Below are 20,855 nucleotides of genomic sequence, written 5' to 3'. Positions count from 1 at the left end.
ATATGTTTTCATATAACTTCACATGACCCAATGAAAGGTATACAAAATTTTGATTCACATAAATTTCTTATTTTGACAAGATAAGATATTTTACCCTTTATCACTGAACTGCATTATGATGTTTATTTTTTTTTTTTGTAGGGTTTAATAAGTGGGCATAACTTACAACTCAATATTAAATGAAGGGTAGTTTTGTAATATTAAAGTTCATTTTTAATAAAGAGGCATAATTATATTGGTTGATTGTGAAATTAAATGCAAAAGAGTTTCAAGAAGATTGTAGGAATATGAAAAAAAAAAAGAAAAGGAAATAATCTCAGCAGCTTGTAGCATCAAGCACGTATGGAAGTGAGCAGCAACACAAGAGAATGCCGCAAATGTTAACTATTACCTTTAGATCAGCATTTTGGCATATTTTAACTCATTTCTTTTCAACCTTTTTTTTTTCAAACAAGGGTTAATTTGTCTTCTTCATGTTTCTAACTATTCATCTCTTCGATTATTTTTTAAAATTTCTTAAATTATTTAATATTCATAAACCATAATGTTTTCAACATTTATAATCTTCTATTAATTAATGATAAACTCATTTTTAAATGATTATAAAAATGTAAAAATAATGATAATGATATAAATAACAGTAGAAAATTAAGTTGTAAAATAGTTTAAGAAAAGACAAAACAACTGTACTTATCACATTTGTAATATAAAAATAAAAACATTTAAAAGAAACAGAAAAGAAAATAAATATTAAAAAAATAATTTAGGAAAAAACTACCAATTCATAGCTTCCAAAATTTGAGAAAACTGTAGCAAAGTTAAATTTTTTCATCAAAATACACAACCAGATGCAGAAATATTTGAACACTTAGGCCTCAATTGTTTTGTGAGTTGAGACACAGTACTTGAGATGAAAAAAACTCAACTTGTGGCACTTAAAGAGATCTTCAAGTTAGTAAAAAAAATCTACTTAAAAAAAAAAAAAAAAAAAAAAAATAGAGAAACACTTCTCCCAACAAATTTGTATATATAACGAATTTTACTTTTATTTTTTTACTCAATAGTTAGGCAAATGCTTTTTTAGTAAGTATGTAAATTTTAGTTTTTTTAAAAAAAATATTTAAATTGATTCAAAAAATATTTGAAAAAAAATGAGAACAAAAAAGAGATTTAGGTTTGGATTCAAAACCCACATCAACTAATCTCATCTCATAATTATAACATTTTCAAATTTTCATCCAAAATATAATAAATAATTTAACTTTTTCAAATATCAAAATAATTTTTCTAAATTCCTACATAAAATATAATAAATAATTTAATTTTTATTCTATTATTCATAAAATATCTTAAATCTCAACTTATCTTTAAATCTAAATCTCTCCTTATACTATTCGGTATCGGTACCGAATTTTGGTTGGGACTAGCACAGCCCAAAAAAATATTCAACCAAAATATAATTTTATTAATCAATGCATATAGAAGGTGCATCCAAGTACCATGTGTACGTTATTTTAATTATTTATTATAATTATAGGCTCTCTGAAAAGAGTAGGTAGTAACGCATTCTAAGTTTTTGGTCCGTGCAATTTATTTATTTATTTACTTTTTCATTGGTCTAATTCTTTTGAAAAAACTTGAAGTTTCTCTTCCAGGCCGATCTTGGATCGACTAACAAGTCCCAGAATCTATATCGGATCACATTTTACATGCAATTTTTACACTGCTCCTGTGATGAACTCATAAACTCTACACCTCTTCCAAACACCTGCATGTGGCCATTAATGCATCGAAATATAGGTGGTCCACTGATATGGCTTCATTATCCCACTTCCTTAACTAATAAACACTGATCAACACTGATTGAGATGATTTTTCAACAATGCAAGTAGTCAGGAAGATAATTCATCCTTGTTTGGTTGAACTCAGCGAGGATCTTGACGTTGAGGTAGAGTTCTTTGTTAACTAATAAGCTCTATAGTCAAGGATCACATCATGGTGTCTACCTGAATTTGATATGACAACTCGTTCAAGTGGGATCGAACTCAATGGGAATCCAGATGTTGATATGAGGTTATTTGCCAACCAAGCTCTGCAGTAATGTGATCAGGTCATGATGTCAATCTAGATTTGACTTGTCATTTATCTTTCTTCTAATTTTTATTATTGTTATCCGATCCAATTCCCAATTCACGAGGGGATATAATGATTACTGTATTATCTTAGTTGAGTTAATAACAATTTTTTTCTCATAGCCAAACAATTTATTCCTAAGAGCGAGGGGTTAGTCATTTTGAATTTATATGTTAAATGACTAATCAAAAGATCAATTTTATTGGATTAAGAATCTACTTTTCAATAATGGGTCCAATTATTTTTCAGATAAAATATGTATAATTTACATAATCTAAAACTATAAATTGCATTCCTAAAAAAACCACTTTGCATGTGACCAGATATAAGAAATATCTTTTTCTATTAAAAATTGTATTGATATTGCATTGAATTAAACAAAGTCTTTCTATTAACTTTCCACAGTAATGGGTTGCAAATGACCTCCAATGGTACCACGCCAGAGGTAGGGCATTATTGTAATGACATCATCAATGTTGACTTAAACCCAAACGTTGACACCACATTGACGTTGGACTTTGACACCACGTGTATACAAAATTTTCAGTCATATTCATTTTCATCACAACCAACCAATAATTTGTTTTAAAGAGAAATAATGATATTTGTTTAGAGTGGGTAAGCGTAGCTCATTTTTTTAAAGAAATTAGGTAAATATAAAATTTATATTAAAAATTATTTTTTTAATAATAAATTTTTATTTATTTTTAAATAATTATACAGCACTTCCGTACTTCAAATATATAACATTACTTTTCATTAAATAAAAAATTTGATAGATAGAAATCAAATGTAAAGTCCTAATGGAAGGCCCAAACCACATGGCCTATACTTCAAAAGGACTAGTCAATGATACAATTGGAGCCCCATTGAAACCTTATAAAGAGCAAGAACTTCTCATTCCCAAGCAATGTGAGATCTCATACACCACCTACCCTTATTCATATCATATGAGGTATCACAATCTACCCTTCTTAAATTTTCGACGTCCTTGCCGGGCCTGTTTATTATAGGTTGCATGGCTTAAGTCCCACATTTCTGGTTGTGATAGTCTCTGATACCATTTGTAACGCTCTAATGGAAGACCCAAACTACATGACCTATACTCCAAAATGACTAGTCAATGATACAATTGGAGCCCCATTGGAACCTTATAAAGAGCAATAACTTTTCATTCCCAAGCAATGTGGGATCTCATACACCACCTACCATTATCCATATCATATGAGGTATCACAAAAATTCTCTATCATAATCAACCCCCCACAATCTATATAGGATCATCATTTTACAAGCAATTTCTCTACTTGTTCCTACGATGGACTCATAAATTATTGGTTCCAAATACCTTTCTGTGGCCATTAATGCATAAAAAAATAGGTGGTCCACTAATATGACTTCATTTTCCCACTTACCGTGTCTAATAAAGACTGATCATTCATTTAGGTGATTTTTCAACAATGGAAGCAGTTGACAATATAATTCATCCTTGTTTGGTCGAACTCAGTGAGAATCTTGATGTTGATGTGTGGTTCTTTGGCAACCAAGCTCTACAGTCAAGGATCATGTCATGGTGTCTACCTAGATTTGTTACGACAACTCGTTTCAATTGGGCCGAACTCAGTGGAGATCCAGACGTTGATGTGAGATTCTTTGCTAACCAAACTCTGCAATCATGTGATCAGGTCATAGTGTCTACCTAGATTTGACTTGTCAATAAGTTTTTTCTTCTATTTTTTAATATACAATTTTTATTTTTACAACAGTAATTCATCACATTTAGTTTTACTGTTCATTGTTCTAGTAATATATATTTTTTTTTAATTTGTTTAGGGGTGTCAAATCGTGTTAACGGGTCGTGTTCGTGTCGTGTCAGAGTGTGTACATTACACTTAATGGGTCAACACGAACATGATCCGTTAAGGATTTCGTGTCAAAATTCCAAACACGAACACGGCATGATAATATAACGGGTTGACACAACACAACCCGTTATGACACATTAACTGAATAAGAAATAAATTGACTCGACCTGACTCGTCCCGTTCCAACCCATTTACGTTAATGGGTTGAATAGACACAATACGACAAGACATGACCCGTTTGGCCTAATTATAAATATTTAAATATAAATAATATCTATAAAAAAAATTAACTACAAGTCTAAAATTACAATCTAAACAAATATGATCCACACACATTGTAATAATATATTAAAATTATATCCCAAATATAATAAACAAAACACACATAATAAATTTATTAATGTTACAATTTCAAATATAATAAAAATACAAATCTAAATAAATTTAGAGCTTGAACAATGAGGTGGAGTGTCCTCCAAGTCCTTGCCCTTGTTGTTCTCCAACTCCATTATATCTTCGGTTAACTCGTTCAATTTAACTTCTTATTGTGTTTCTATTAAAAAAAAGACATCAGTAAAGTTCTATATTATTGAAAAATTACAGTCATTTATTCAATAAAATAAAAATAATATTACCTTGCTCATTGCCATATAATCAATCTCTAATGCAGACTAATGCTTCAACAATATCTGATTTTAGTGCACTCCTAAACTGATCAATGATACGCCCACCAACACTAAAAGTAGATTCATATGCAACTGTAGAAACGGGAACACTCAAAATGTCACGAGTCATACGAGAAAGATCAGGATAACGAAATTCATTTCTTGTCAAAAAGGAAAGAATGTCAATCTTTGCATTTCTATCTACCTTAGGTTCATCCAAGTAAAAACCCAATTGAATTTTTTTCATATGGGCAAAAAGCTCATATGAAAGAATAAATCATTAAACAAAAAATATTATTTGATATTACTTGAAATAAATAAATTTCATATGAAGACTGACTTTCCTCTCTACTAACAATACTATCAGAAGTCGTAGTAGAACATGTCATTGTGGGAGCACTAGAAGAACATATTCCATGAAAATACATGACATTTTGATCCGAACATTCATATACTCTATGGAATATTCTCCATAAAGTTTTGTATAAGAAAAATCAACAAAATGAAGTTTGTATCGAGGATCCAATATAATTGTTATAGCCAACAACACATTGAACTCGGACCAATATTTCTCAAACTTAGGAAGCATTTTACAACACATTCTCTTAATGTAGTCATCTTCACCCTCAAAGTGCCACTTTAATGTAAACTAAATTGAAAACACTGATAGAAAGTAGAGATTGGTTGTAGGATATTTGATCCCCGTAAAATGACAAGTGGCTCCATAAGAAACTCTCAATAAGTCGTTAATCTTCTGTACTTTTTTCCACTTAGATATTGATGAACAATGCTTAAAATTGGAATCAGTCAACTCCAAATGAACAAAGGCAAGACGATAGAAAAGTGCAATTTCAAGCATAAGAAAAGTAGAATTCCATCTATTGGGGACATCCTGTCTCAACTCTTTTTTGCTATCCAAAGGCATTTGATTTGTTGAATCTATAAATTTTACTTTTCTTGTTTGTAATCCTTTGACATACTTGATACTTTCACGAACTTTTTGAATAGCAACATCAATTTCTTTTAACCTATCTTGTACTACCAAATTTAGAATATGAGAACAACAATAAAGATGAAAGAACTCACCATCACAAAGAAGAGCTTTCTTAATGTTCAATTGAGTTCTTAACAACTCTATTGAAACATCATTAGAAGAAGCATTGTCTAAAGTAAATGCAAAAATCTTGTGTTGAATTCTCCACTCACATAACAAATTATAAGTTTTTTCAGACAAAGATGTCATTATGTGGTGGTGGCATAAAAGAAAAGTTTAAAACCCTTTTCTGTAGAATTATTTTCCATAAAATGTGTTGTAACGCACATATAACCATTAGTGGTTATAAAAGTCCACAAGTCATATGTTAGACTAATTCTATCAAGAGAATTATTTAACATGCATTTAATATTTTTTTTTCTTGATGATACATCTTAATCAAATCAACTTTGACAGTATTCCTATAAATAATTGAAACATCTGGACGGAAATATTGTAATAAAGATCTCACCCCCGAATATTCAACAAACGGAAAAGCAGTTCGTGCTTCACAATGGCAGCTACCAAAATTTGTCTATATTGTTCAGTATCAAATTTAGGAGTGCTTACCAAAATATTTATACTATTTTGTGATACCATCATCTTAACAATATCTCATTAACTTCTCCTAAGGCATGTGTCAATGTGACGCTTCATATTTTCAGTTCCATATTTGCTCGTTACCATGTAAGTAATTCCACACATCTTGCACTTAGCTCGTGGCTTGCCATCATTGATCTCAGAATCAGGAACAATATCAAAAAAAGTCCACACATTTGACCGTTTCCTTCATTTTGCTTTAAATTCATCATTTTGAAAACTTTCCGAGTCAAACGGGTCGAAATTAGTCAAATCGTCATTTTCACTTGCTGCCGAACTCATCTGACAACAAACAACAAAAACAAATTTAAGCAGTATAATAGTTGTGAAATGAAAGAAAAACTTCAATTAATGCAAGTAAAATGATGCAAGTAAACTAATATTTCTAATCCCATGGAACAAAACCAAGCAATTAATTAGGTATGGAACAACTAATTCACTCTATTATCACATTCTCAAGTTTTCAGTTATTGCAACATATGATAGACCTTGTTAAATTAATTGTTTCAATGGATGGATTTGTTGTGAATAAACATCAAATTTACTTGTAGCAAAGAATTGATTAAATCAATTCTTGTGTTGATTTAATCAATTCTTTGTTACAAATAAAGGCATGTGCATGTGAGTTCCACTCGTGCATGCTTGCTTGAGAATCCCTTTCCAATACAGCTGTTTACTTCTCCCACTTTGTACCAAATTCAAGATTTTGTCCAAGTTTTTTTTCAATAATTTACTCCATTAGTCGATTGTAATTGATTTTCACGGCAATGACCTTCCATGATTTCCTTGTATCACTAAACTAGCACGCCTAGACATTGCTTTTATATATGTCCTGTATACTTGGACTATTGCCTATTCTTTTGATCAATAAAAATTTGTTTAACGATAAAAAAAAAACTTTATTATAGTGTTTAGTTCCACATTTTGTGCTAGATATGCTCATATTCTTGCATGAGTGAATGTCAAAGAGAGAGAGAGAGAGAGAGAGAGATGTGTAAAACACCATTAATTTTACTCCAACCTCCTTCCTCTGTGCTTGGCGACATCACTCCATATCATCCCTCAATCAATTAACTTATATCCAACTCTTGCCTAATTTTGTGTGGCTTTCTAACGTTATGACATTCAATGTGTATTAGTGTATGCATAATTTTATGTTTGTGTTCTTGAACATTCTATCAAACATATATTATGCACTACGGATCTCATTGTTCAAAGGTATTCTACCTCTATTTGGTCACCAAAATTTTAACAAACATCTATTACGCTCTTATGCAAGCCTAACAACCAACAATTACAACAAGCAAAATAGTCTCCCCTCTGGTGCCCAAACCCCCCAACAATTACAACACGAAAATCATCAACACGAACATTGAACAAAATTGTAAATGTAGAGTTTTTGTTTCTGATCAAGCTAATCTTCTTATAGTGTGTGGCGCGGTGTGGGCGATGGGTGTGGGCGACGGGGCGCTGGCAGTATGAATTTGTGACTTTAAGTTTGCGTGGGCGACTCGACGTCACCGTGAAACTGGAGGGGGGCGGCGTCACCGTGAAGACTGAAGAGAACTGGAGGCCGAAGGGTGGTGGCGATGCAGGGTCACCGTGAAAAGGAGTGGAGGGGGGCGGCGTGGTCACAACTCAGAGTTTCTGAAGAAACACTGAAAGTGTGAAACAGGGGGGGTTAGAGTTAGGGTTTTTTTAGTTTTAGGTCATAAGGATATAAGGGTAATTTTTATTTTCTTAACGGATTCAAACGAGTTGACCCGTTAATGACACGAATCTGTTAACACTCAATCGTAACTTGCTTTTATCGTGTCGTGTTTGTATTGAATTAACAGGTCGTGTCACATATTGCCACCCCTAGATTTGTTTGTTGATGAAAGTGGGAAGGAAATTGCTAACATTAGCGAGAGGAAGTGGTTAGCTAGGGTACGAATGGATACTATTCTTCATCGTAATACTATCATCTCTAGATGAATATGATTATGTGTCAAATTTGAAGCAGTTTTTGTTTTATCAACTACTTAATTGACACACTTGAAATATGCCACATCATTATGTGTGACTTAGAATAACAAAATCTGAGATGAATAAGAAAATTACTCAAGAAATAAATTTCATTTTAAAGATATTGAAAATGACATAACTAATTAAATAAAACAAATGACATCAAACCAATATTACAATGTCGGTAAAGGAGTACAGTATTTGCAAATATTGCAAATGACGTCCTATTATTAAAAACATACTTTTTAATAACGGATTCTGCGATTTTTTAAATGGAGTATGTGCCGTTGTCATATTTTAAAATTGTAAATAGTATTAGTGAAAAAAAGACTTTGCATGTGAGCCCATATGAAACTCGTATTGCCATTGCATTGAATTAAACAAACTCATTCTTTCTATTAACTTTTGAGTAGATGGGTTGTAACTTTTGACATGACCACGCGATAGTCATATATATTCATTTTCACAACTACCAAACAATAATTTGTTGTATTCATTAAAGAGAAATAATGATATTTGTAGAGCATAAGTGAAATCTCTCTTTTTTTTTTTTTGTAAAAAAAAAAGCAAAAATAGAATTTTACACAAAAAAAAATATATATATGTATATATATTATTCTTCTCTTCTTTAAAAGAATTATGCCGCCATTCAGCAGTCTACAATTATATATAATATTACTCTTCATTAAATATAAAAATTTGACATATAAAAGTCAAATGTTTAGCAAAATCTTGAAGCCTATTTAAAACATGCTTATTGAATGAAAGTCCGTTCTCCAAAACAAATAATTGTAGAATCTTTGGATGGATAAACTAGCACACCTTTTTTTTTTTTTTTTAAAAAAAAAAAGTAAATAAATATGAGATTAATATAAAAAAAAAAATTGACTTGTTAATGGTGGATCTTATTATTTTTCAAAACAAATACATGAGCCTTGTAAATGGTAAAAATATATCTAGTATTCCTTAAAGACTTTGCATGTGAACCGGTATGAAAATGGTCTATTTGTTTTACAAATTGTATTGGCATTGCATCATGTGATGACAAATTAGGTAGGAGGTCATTGTAACGATGTCATCATCAACATTGATAGGAAAAACTTGTTATTTCCACTGTTGTAGATTATCAAAATTATTATCTCTAGCTAGTAGATGCAGTATATATGTATTTTTCACTAGTAAAAATAATATTTAATACTAAAAATTGATGTGTTGGTCATTTTCCATTTACATATTAAATGACTGATCGAAAGATCAATTTTATTAGATTAAAAAATCTACATTTTAACGACGAATTAATTTCACTATATTTTAAAGGGAGCGTGCGCATTCCTGAAAAAAATACTTTGCATGTGAGCCGATATGAAAAAGATATTTTTCTATTAAAAATTGTATTGGCATTGCATTGAATTAAACGAAGTCTTTCTATTAATTAACTTTCCACACTAGATGTGTTGCAAATGACCTCTAATTAATGGTACCATGCAAGAGGTAGGACGTCATTATAATGACGTCATCAACGTTGATTTAAAGCCAAACGTTGACACCAAATGGATGACGTTGGACATTGACACCATGTGTACACTGCAAAGGTAATGATAACCTTATACAATCTTTATTATTATTTTATTATTTAGTTATTTTTTATTTTACTACTTAAATCTAAGTTAAAAATTTTAGGATACGATCTTCTTGCATAATTTAAAATTTAAAATTAAATTTAATCAGTTAACGTAATTATGTAAATTAATTTAAAATAAAATTAATATTTTATAAAAATTGACATTCTTTTACTCTTTGAGTAGATGCTTATAAAAGTAAATTTTTTTCTAATTAATTTACATCATTACATTAGTTGATTGAATTCATTTTTTCTTAAATCATGCAAGAAGAACATATATATTCTAAAATTTTTAATCAAGATTCAAATAGCAAAAGGATAAAAAATAACTGGACGGTAGCTAGTAAAGCAGTAACACTAAAGGAGGTGTAAAGGTATTGCATGATAACATTTTAATTAATTGCCTTCCCAATTTGTATGTTTGTGGGACGAATCAGGATTATGATAAAGTTTTTTTTTTTTTTGATAAACAAGAACCATTCAATTAAATCAATTAGAATCCTTACAAATAGAAATCTTATTAAGCCAAATAGCTTGACTTACAAAAGAAGGACAATAATCCCACCACATCGCAACATCATCAACTTCCCATGCATGTCTTGCCAACCTATGGGCAGCCATATTACCTAAACGGTTTACATGCACCACTTTAGCTTCCTGAAAACCCAGCAATAGTCTTTGGATGTTTTGGAGAATAAACTCAAAATCAGTTAAGAACTAAGAAGCATCATTCAGAGCATGAACAAGTAAGAGGCAATCGGTTTCCAACAATACTTTTGAAACTCCCCATTGAACACATAACTGTAATCCCCTTAACAAAACTGTAGCTTCAATAAAATCTGTAGATAATACTTCTTTTTCAGATTTACTACAAGCCATTAGAACATCCCCATTATGGTCTCTCAGAATGACCCCTACCCTAGCAGAATTTCTATCACAAAAAACAGCCCCATCAACATTTAATTTCAGAAAACCAATAGGAGGAGGGTTCCAAGAGACAACACTAATGCAAAGATAAATAGTACTATTTATCTTTGCATTAGAGACATAAAAAACTTGCACCTGCCTGTACTCATGTTGTAAGGAGAGAGCATTATTGATTACTACATTAAAATGCAAAGAAATATGTTCATAAATAAACAAATTTCATCTATACCAAATCCCCCGAGCGATTGTAATAAACCTGGACAACAACTCCTCAGCTCCCGTCGCAAACTAAATTTGCCAAATCCCAAAAGGACATTTCAGAGGCTACCATACCCAACAGAGGGCAATATTCCACCCAAACTCTCCTCACATTTAAACAGTAAAACAGTGCATGAGCCCCCATCTTCACTAACTCAAGCACAAACCTCACACTTGTCATCTTCCACCACATGTCTCCGCTTTAAATTCTAATAAGTAGGCAGCAATAAAGTTGATCACTTTAGTAAAATATAGTAATTAATTACGTTGGCAATTAATAATAATAATATTCCAGGATAAGGTGGTCGTTTTGTCGGAACTATTTCTGTTGGATAAAAAATCCAGCATCACCCTCAACTTACGAAAGACGCAGATCATACAACTTTGCAATAAACGGATAGGTTAGGAACGAAGATACTTGAAGCTGTTGAAAATGCCACATGCATATATATATATATTTGGCTTCAAAATGCTTAACAAATTAATTAGATCCTTAATTGCTCGCTAGCTGCAGAGAACATGCAGGTAGAATATTGGGAGGAATTTCCAGAAGCACCCAAGGAAATCTTCAAAGCTTTCATGGATCGAGCTGATTTTCTCTGACAATAATCTTCATCCAGTTATTGGATAGGTTACTCATATTACAATTTGACACTCATTGCTTAATAGTCATCTTCATTTTCACAACTACCAGCCAATAATTTGTTGTATTCATTAAAGATGATATTTGCACAACGTACAAAACGCCACTCCATTATATATTGCACAACGCGCGTACACACGTACATGCATGCATTATAAGACAATTTTATTCTTTTCTGATCAATTGATCTTCCCCCAAACCTTTTAACTTTTTAACGTCTGTCATCGGGGCATTGACATTGATTTCATTAAAGTCATTTTCAAAATTTAATAAAAAGTACATATTTTTCATAATTCTAAATCTTCTTTATCTATAGCCCCTCGCATTGGATTAACCATTAGATTCATCAAAATAATAATATAATATTTTTTTAATAATAATATTTTTAATTTTTTTTTCATATTTTACAATTACACTATCCAAAAAAAACTCAATGATTAATAATAAAAAATTAAACGGAAGGCATCCCATGCATATAGCACCAGCAACGTTTTTGCTGGTTTGGAATTAGATGGGTAATATTATATTATATTATCATAACAAATAAAAATTACCATAACTATAACCCTATAATATTAACCCTATTCGAATTTAATTGGGTTATTATTTAAAAAACAAACTATAATATTGCTGTACACCGTTTACGTATAAAAGAAGCTAGTTAGTTTTAGTTTTTATAATATATAAAATATTACTTATGATGATAAACAATATATCTTCAAATTTGAAGATATACATAAAATCACTATAACTCAAAGTTCAAACGTTTACGTTTTGACGAAGTCAATGTAGATGATTTTATCTACATTTCTTCAAATTTGAAGATGCGCGCATTGGCTTTTGATGAATTCAATGTAAATGTAGACAAATATACTCTCTGTGGCCACCGACAAGATCAAGATGATGATGTGTTAGGTAATTTGAAAGCATACACAACTCCCCAATTACTCTCCACTACTTCTCACCATTATTCTCGGCTTCCGATGTTCATAAATAAGTCATGCTATTGCCCATCAAACAAACGCCAAATTATTACCGTTCTTCCTTAAAAGTTCCTCGCTTTGGAATTGCCAATGCTATGGCTAGCAAAGAGATCATGCTGTTATCTACAGCACAGCAGCAATATACAACGACCCCTTTTCGATCGTAGTACTACTGCTGATCACCAAAGTTTTGATCCCAGCTCATGTGATCACCTTTTGGTTGTCGTGGAAAATATATTGTGCATGCAGCCCATATGGTTGATACTGCTTTGCTGGTGTATATATATATATATATATATATATATATATATATATATCCTTATAAATATCACGAGTGTGTATATATATATATCTCAGGAATATCTTGAAAATCTGGAGGAAAAGCTGTCCAAAAGTGAACGTCTTCAGTCCCCTTTTGTGTACAAGCGAAAATCATGATATGGGTAATGATACCCCACCGGCCTCATTTTTTATTATTTTATTATTTAGTTATTTTTTACCTTGAATTTGGATTAAAAATATTGACATTTTTACATAATCTAAAAGAAAATAAATTTAATTAACTAACATAAATCATGTAAATTAATTAAAAATAAATTTAATTTTATAAAAGTTGACATTCTTTTACTCTTTGAGTAAATGCTTATAAAATTGAAATTATTTTTAATTAATTTACATCATTACGTTGGTTGATTGAACTCATTTTCTCTTAGATTATGCAAAAAGTTCATGTTCTAAGATTTTTAATCCATATTCAAATAGCAAAATGATAAAAAAATAACTGGATGGTAGATAGTAAAGTAGTAGTAAATGAAGTCATGTAAGGGTATTGCATAATAATGTTTTAATTAATTGCCTTCCCAATTATGTTTATGGGACAAATCGGGATTATGATAAAGTAGTTGATCACTTTAGTAAAACATAGTAATTAATTACGTTGGCAATTAATAATAATAATATTCCAGGATATGGTGGTCGTTTTATCGGAACTACTGCTGTTGGCTGAAAAATCCAGCATCACCCTCAACTTACGAAAGACGCAGATCATACAACTTTGCAATAAACGGATAGGTTAGCAACGAATTAGGATACTTGAATCTGTTGCAAATGCCACATGCATATATATATTTGGCTTCAAAATGCTTTACAAATGAATTAGATATTCCTTAATTGTTCGCTAGCTGCAGAGAACAAGCAGGCAGATCAATGTTGGGAAGAATTTCCAGAAACACCCAAGGAAATCTTCAAAGCTTTCAGGGAGCTGATTTTAGTTGACAATAATCTGCGGGCTAGTCTTACCAACGCTTCTACGGACAAACTGGTTAGCTTTCTAAAGGATCCATTTTTTGTTTTTAATTGCTTACAGATTAACTGATTCAATCAACTGATGAAGATCAATTTAATTCATAAGCCGATTCAATACTTAATTTGTTTCTTTTTCAAATTGTGTTTGAGAGATGTTTTTGTTTGCCGGCCGCTATTAAATTATATGATATGGAGAGAATTATGTTTGAGGGAGAGGAGAGAAGAGAAAAAGAGCGAGAGAGGAAGAAGAGAAACTAGAAGGAGGAAGAGTGAAACCGGGAAAGATGAGAGGGGAAAATTGGCGGGTGAGAGTGGCGGCGACAAAGGGTTGTGTGTGAGAGAGAGACGACAAGAGAGAGGGGAGGGGGGGGTGTTTTGTTTCATGTTTGGGTGGAGAGAGGAAAGGAAGGCAACATAATCCTAGGGACCTAATGGCCTGGGCTTCACAATCATCATGATCTTTAAGGATATATATTTTCTTCGTAAACAAAAATTGCATGATTCTTATTAATTTACCTCATATTCTTATTATTGAAACTAATCAATTAATTTGTATTTTAAACTCATTTGTACATTCAGCGAGTTGTCGAATGGGATGATTCGTGCATAACAAGTCTAGACACTATCGGACTTTTCAATATTCATATAACTTAAAAGAATAAATTATACATTTTCGTTTGGTCATTTCATTTCATTTTATTTAATATTTAAAATTTTTTCAAACTCTAAAATAAAATGCAATAAACAATTTGATCAACTTTTTCAAATATTACAACAAAAATAATATAAAAAATTATATTCTAACAATGTTTTATTCAATTTTTTACTTTCATTTGATTGTATCTCTCATCTCATCTGTATAACCAAATGAATTTAGTCCTTGCCATATCCTCATTTTTCAAGCCTTGCTTTGATGATCAGCCATTGGCCCAAAGTATCAACAACAAGATGCAAAGCCTTACAAAATTCCTGAACCATTTATATATATATATATATATATATATATATATATATATGTATATCAAATGGGAGGAAATAGGTGACCAGATAACTGGAATGAACACAGCAGAATGTAGATTAAGTAAATAGGTGACCAGATAACTGGAATTCACAGTGTATGAAAATAAAGTATGACCAGATTACTGGATAGGACAAGATAACTGGAAAGGAGAGTAATCAGAGATAGGACTAGATAACTGGAAAGGAACGTAATGAGAATATGCACAGTTAATAAAAGCAGGTGGTAAAACCGACTATATGTATGTATGCAAAATATAAAAAATAGATAGATGCAAAAATAACAATTTGCATTGAAATATAAGCTTAATAAAATTATAAGCTTAATGTTACAAGTTGAACTTACAGAGAACTAAGTGGAGAGGGGTAGGAGATATGTGGAAGAAGAGAAGGAAGGTGAATTCGGAAGGAAGGAGAAAGGTCTTCTAAATTGAGCCTGACTTCTGTATTGAAGGGGTCGCCTTTTACAATAATTGAAAGCAATAAAGTCCGTGAGTGAATGGTAGTTGTGTAACACCCCAAACCCGGTTGGCCTGGAGAATTACTACTTGTCACTTAAGAACATGTTTCCCAACACAACTAAAATAAAACTCCAAAACTTTATTAGCAAAACTCAATCTCAAGTACTCTAAATAACCACATTGAAAACTCTACAAAGTCATTATAGCAGCAAAATAAACTAAGGAGTCCAAAATCTCCCGGTAGTCATAACAAACCAAACTAATAACTTCAAAAGTCTTACTAAACCCAAGCCCAAGATATAATTAAATCTAAAAGACATTAAAACTAAAGCACAACAGAATTCCTTCTTTTAATATCCTCGCCTCAGCTTAATCATGCTCACCAATCTAATCCAGGTCCTCAGTTGGACTCTCCACATTATCTGAAAAATATTATGAAGATAGGGGGTGAGTTATCAACAACTCAGTAAGCAGAGACATATGCTAGCGTGCAAACATGAGCATTTACAAAGTATAGCATGCAGAACAAAATATTTTCCAGAGTTATCATGCAGAACAGAACATATTTTCAAAAGTAACATAGCAATGGTTTTAAGACAAGTAAAAACCCATAGTACTTTGGCATAACATAAACTGAGTATCATCATTAGATCAAAACAGAGCATCAAACAGAGTAGAGACCATGTTTCACCCCCGTGGTAGGGTTGTGCTAACCCTGGTGGCCAAACCAGGCAGAGATAGAGGTGAAATCTTTCCTTTATTCTTCTCGGAGCCCCGAGTGTGCACACAGGAAAGACCACAATAAAACCACTTTGTTTCTAAATTGGGTGCACTCAGAGACAGAGAAGTTGGTACCAACCTAAACAGAGCAGAACATAATAGAGCCGAGCAGAGCAAAGCAGAGACAGAGTCAGATGCGAAAACCAGTACACCATGCCAAAGGTTTTCAAATGTTATATCAAAATAATACAGAGTGCCAAAACAGAATCAGACAGTTTACCCACACTGAACACAAAAGCCAGAACATCTTTCTAAATAAATGCACAACTTTTCATATTCTCAATATCGCTCCTTTTTTCAGATTTCAGAAACCACATAACAGAATTTAGCTCATGTCTACACAATGCATGTCAGAAAATATTTTTCATTTTCCACAAAGATTTCATGAGTATGCAAATAAACAACCGAGATTGGTTTTGTTTTTCCCAAGTTCTCATTTCATCACAAAAATATGCAAAATTTTCAGAAAATCAACCTCAGTCTTAATAATTCGTGTAAAGCCTAGTATAGGAACCCCGCTTACCTGGACAACTTAGTTTTTCAAAATTTTCCTAAAAAATGTCGAGTCGAATATAAATCGTCACCTATAAAAATAATCACATAATTTCCGTAAGTTTTCAATCAATCACGGATTTCAATTTTTTAGCCTAAATTTCTAAAATAACCTATTTTAATATCTCAAAACTTAAAACCCTCATAATCCTAAAAATCACCAATATTCACTATGACCAACGTCAAACTCAAAACACCAATATTTAAACCCGAAACAGCCAACAAATTTCATAGCATAAGCCAATCTCACACAAACAACTCCATCATCCAATCCAACCGACCCCCTTACTCCTCGGACTCAGTCCGACACAACCAACCAATTCACAGTAAATATGAATTAGCGCAGAAATACATTTAAATCTCAAAATTTCTTTGGAAAAATACTTACAATGCTATAAGATAATTTTTGAAAGATCACGGAGGTGCTAGAAGCAGCAACGCAGTAACAAAACAGTGTCAAATGCACTGTGGCCGTGAGTCTCAAAAACTCACTTTTGAACGGGTGTAAACGAAGACCCGAGATTGATAGGGTAGAGCTTAGGGATGTCGGTGAAACTAGTGGTGGTGGTGGTTGGCCGTGGGTGGCGGCGTAGAGGGCGGTCGAAGGCTAAAATACCCAAAATGAAAATATTGATGGTGGGGCTTCACCGGTGATAGATCGGAGGTGGGGTTGGGTCCATTGGGTTGCTAGGAGGTCGAGGATGATGTGGTGAGAAGATGGTGGCCGGAGGTGGCCCGACGGCGGCGCAAGGGGTGCCGCGGCTTGGTGTGGTGTGTGGGGGCTATCGGCGGCGAGAGGAGGGCTGAAATTACAAGGAGGTGGTCGCCGGTCGAAGGGGAGGTGAGAGGGAGGGGCGGTGTCGGTCACTGCTGGCACACGGCGACGGGCTGGGGGAGAAGAGAAACGGACGGAGAGAGGGAGGGTGGGTTGCGGCACGCGGGAAGCAAGGGAAGAAAAAGAAAAAGAAAGAAAGGAAAAGAAGAAAAGAAGAAAAAGAAAAGAGGAAAGAGAAAATGTAGGGAAAGAAATGAGGTCCAATCCTCATATCTTGGGTCACAAAAATGATCCAATGGAAACGATTTTAAAACAGCAAGTAAAATAAAATAATTAAAACGTAATGATTAAAATGAAAATAAATAATTAAACCCAACAATAAGTTAATTTAATATGAAAAACAATTTAAATGTATTACAGTAATCAATTATAAGAAAGCACTTCAGAATAATTTTCAAAAAATTAAAATCATAAAAATAAACCCACTAAAATCCAACCAATTTTAAAACAAGAGAATAAATTTTTAAATTAATAACAATTAATCTTTCAATTAAAACAAACACTAAAATACGGGGTGTTACAAACTGAGATTGTTTACTCACGTGAAAGCATTATGATCATTATGTCTTCAACTCTTGACATAAAGTGAGAGGAATCTGGCAGAGAAGACTGATCAGTCTTTTGGCGGTAGTCTTATTGTCTTGTAGTGTCAGCGTGGGATCATTCATCATCTGATAGTCTTGGGGTATCTTCTGAATCATGTCCAAAAATATTAGAATATGGATCAGCTACTGAAGCCTGTAATGATGCTTCTGATTTTTCGTCTTTGTCAGAATTATCATTTTCTAGAGACTTCTTAAAAAGTTGAATTTAATCATTTCTGCTTAGTCCTTCAAGAATATTGGTTTTCTTTTTGGACTTGGAGGATTTCTTTGTAGAGGACGCATTGGTTGCTTTTCCTCTTTGCGAAGTAGTTAGTGAAGCGGGAGCCTGGATTTGGAGATATCCAGTAGGAACAAGAGAACCATAAGTGATAACAGGGAATTCCATTTTATTCTGCAAATTAGGTGCAGATTGTGGGAAGTCTCTGATCACATAGTCCACGATATTTTGGGCATAGGAAAACCTATCCCACCATTTTGTGAAGCAGTGTCAGACTAATATATCGCCATGTCTGTCATAACTCCATTTCATGATCCAAGGTATTTTGTACCATTGCAGAAGTGGAGATCATAAGGAATCTTGGCCATATGTTTGTCTAACTTTGGACCAACAACATTGGTGAAGCAGTTGAATGCTTTTAGGAGCATATCAGGAAAATTTTCAAGAATAGGACCAAACTGGTCCCACTATTTTAAAAACCAGAAAGGAAGTTTTCCTTTGAATTTTTTGTCAAAGTTGAAAAACCATGAATGACTGAGATCTGGTACTTGGAAGAGCATGAATCTGGACCAAGCATCAATGTAGTCATAATAGTTAAAAGCAATGTCTGAATCAGCAAGTCTTTTGGAGATGAAAGGGTTGGTGCCCCATTGTTCCTTGGTGATGATTTGGAGAATATAAGCACTATGGTAAATCAGTTTAGAATTATCAGTTTTATCATAAATAGGTTTTATGACAAGTGAATCAGTTTGGACCAAGATACTGGAATAGAATTGGAGTGTCTTGGTGGAGTTCTCCGGGATCCAGTGGAATCCTGGGGGAAAATAGGATGAAGCTATTTTGAAAGGATCAGTGTGTGTAGAACGGTTAGGTTCTATGTAAAATAGGTTTGAAGAGCTGAGCTTTCTGACATACTCAATTTTTTATTTTGGAAGGAAATACTGCGTAGTGGCAGTGGCTTTGGAGGTAATGGCTTTAGAATACAGATCATAGGGGGTGGAAACAGTTGAAGCATATGAAGCTGGTTTAAGTATTTTGCTAAGGGCAGTGAACCTGTTGTCAATTTCAACGGGTGAAACATGTTCATTTTTTATAAGCTTAGCTTGGGGAATGGGAGGTGGAGCAGCTGTTTGCTTTACTTTTCATTTTTTCTTGCTCATGGTTAGGTGTATGTAAGAATTCAAGGGTAAGAAAATCAGAGATATAATTGTTGGATGCTTTAATATATTCAATATCAAAATCGAAAATGCTTAAAATAGCTCGCCATTGTGCAAAAATATGTTTTGATGCAATGTTTTCAATATTTTTTTCTAATACATATTTAGCATTTTTGCAATCAATTCTTAATAAAAATTTCTTGTTAAGTAAATCACTTTGAAATTTAGAGATGCATAGTACTATAGATAAAATTTCTTGTTTAATAGTACTATAATTGCTCTATGCAGGGTTCCAGACTCCAGAATGGAAGCGAACTATTTGTTCAGAAGAGCCTGGTGAAACAATTTGTTTCAGAATGCCACCATAACCAATATTAGAAGCATCGGTTTCAAGGATTTTAAAAGAATCAGAAGTAGGGATACCAAGGCGCAGGAGATTTTTGACATGTGCCTTGATTTTCCTTACAAGATTAGTGTGAATTTCTGACCAAGCAGGCGGACTTGTTTGGAGTCTTTTGAATAATGGACGACATTGTTTTGTCTTCAGAAATATCATAAGCAATGAATCTAATCTTGGTTTGTGATTTTTTTTTTTTTGCAGAAACAACAAGACCATTTAATCTAATGATGTCTAGGAAAGAGTTTAAATGTTTCCAATGATCATCAATAGATTTGGAAAATATGAGGACATCGTCTATGTAGATAATGGTGAAATGGGTGAATGAATTGAAGATATCATTCATGATGTTTTGGAATTCACTAGGAGTATTTTTTAGACCAAAATACATCACATTTCACTCATAGTGACCAAAAGGAGTATTAAAAGCTATCTTATACTTGTCTGACTCAGCTATCTGGATTTGCCAAAATCCTGACTTTAAGTCGAATTTGGAAAAGACAACAGCATCACTCAACCTATGAATCAATTCATTTTTGTTGGGGATAAGATATCTAATCCACTCTAAGAATTTGTTCAAAGGTTTGTAGTTTATAACTAGGCGAGGGGCACCTCTCTCAATCTCAGCATTTTTCTGGACATAGAAAGCAGCACAAGACCAGGGGACTTACTATGCCTGATTATTCCTTTGAGGAGTAAATCATTGATTTTTTTTTTTTGCAAAATTTCAATGTTTAGCTATTCATTTGAATAGGTCGAGTTTTGGTTGGAATATTTTTTTTAGAAAAATCTTTG

The sequence above is a fragment of the Juglans regia genome, chromosome 6 (assembly GCF_001411555.2).
Source record: "Juglans regia cultivar Chandler chromosome 6, Walnut 2.0, whole genome shotgun sequence".
Lineage (NCBI taxonomy): Eukaryota > Viridiplantae > Streptophyta > Magnoliopsida > Fagales > Juglandaceae > Juglans > Juglans regia.
Note: the sequence above shows the minus strand (reverse complement) of the source record.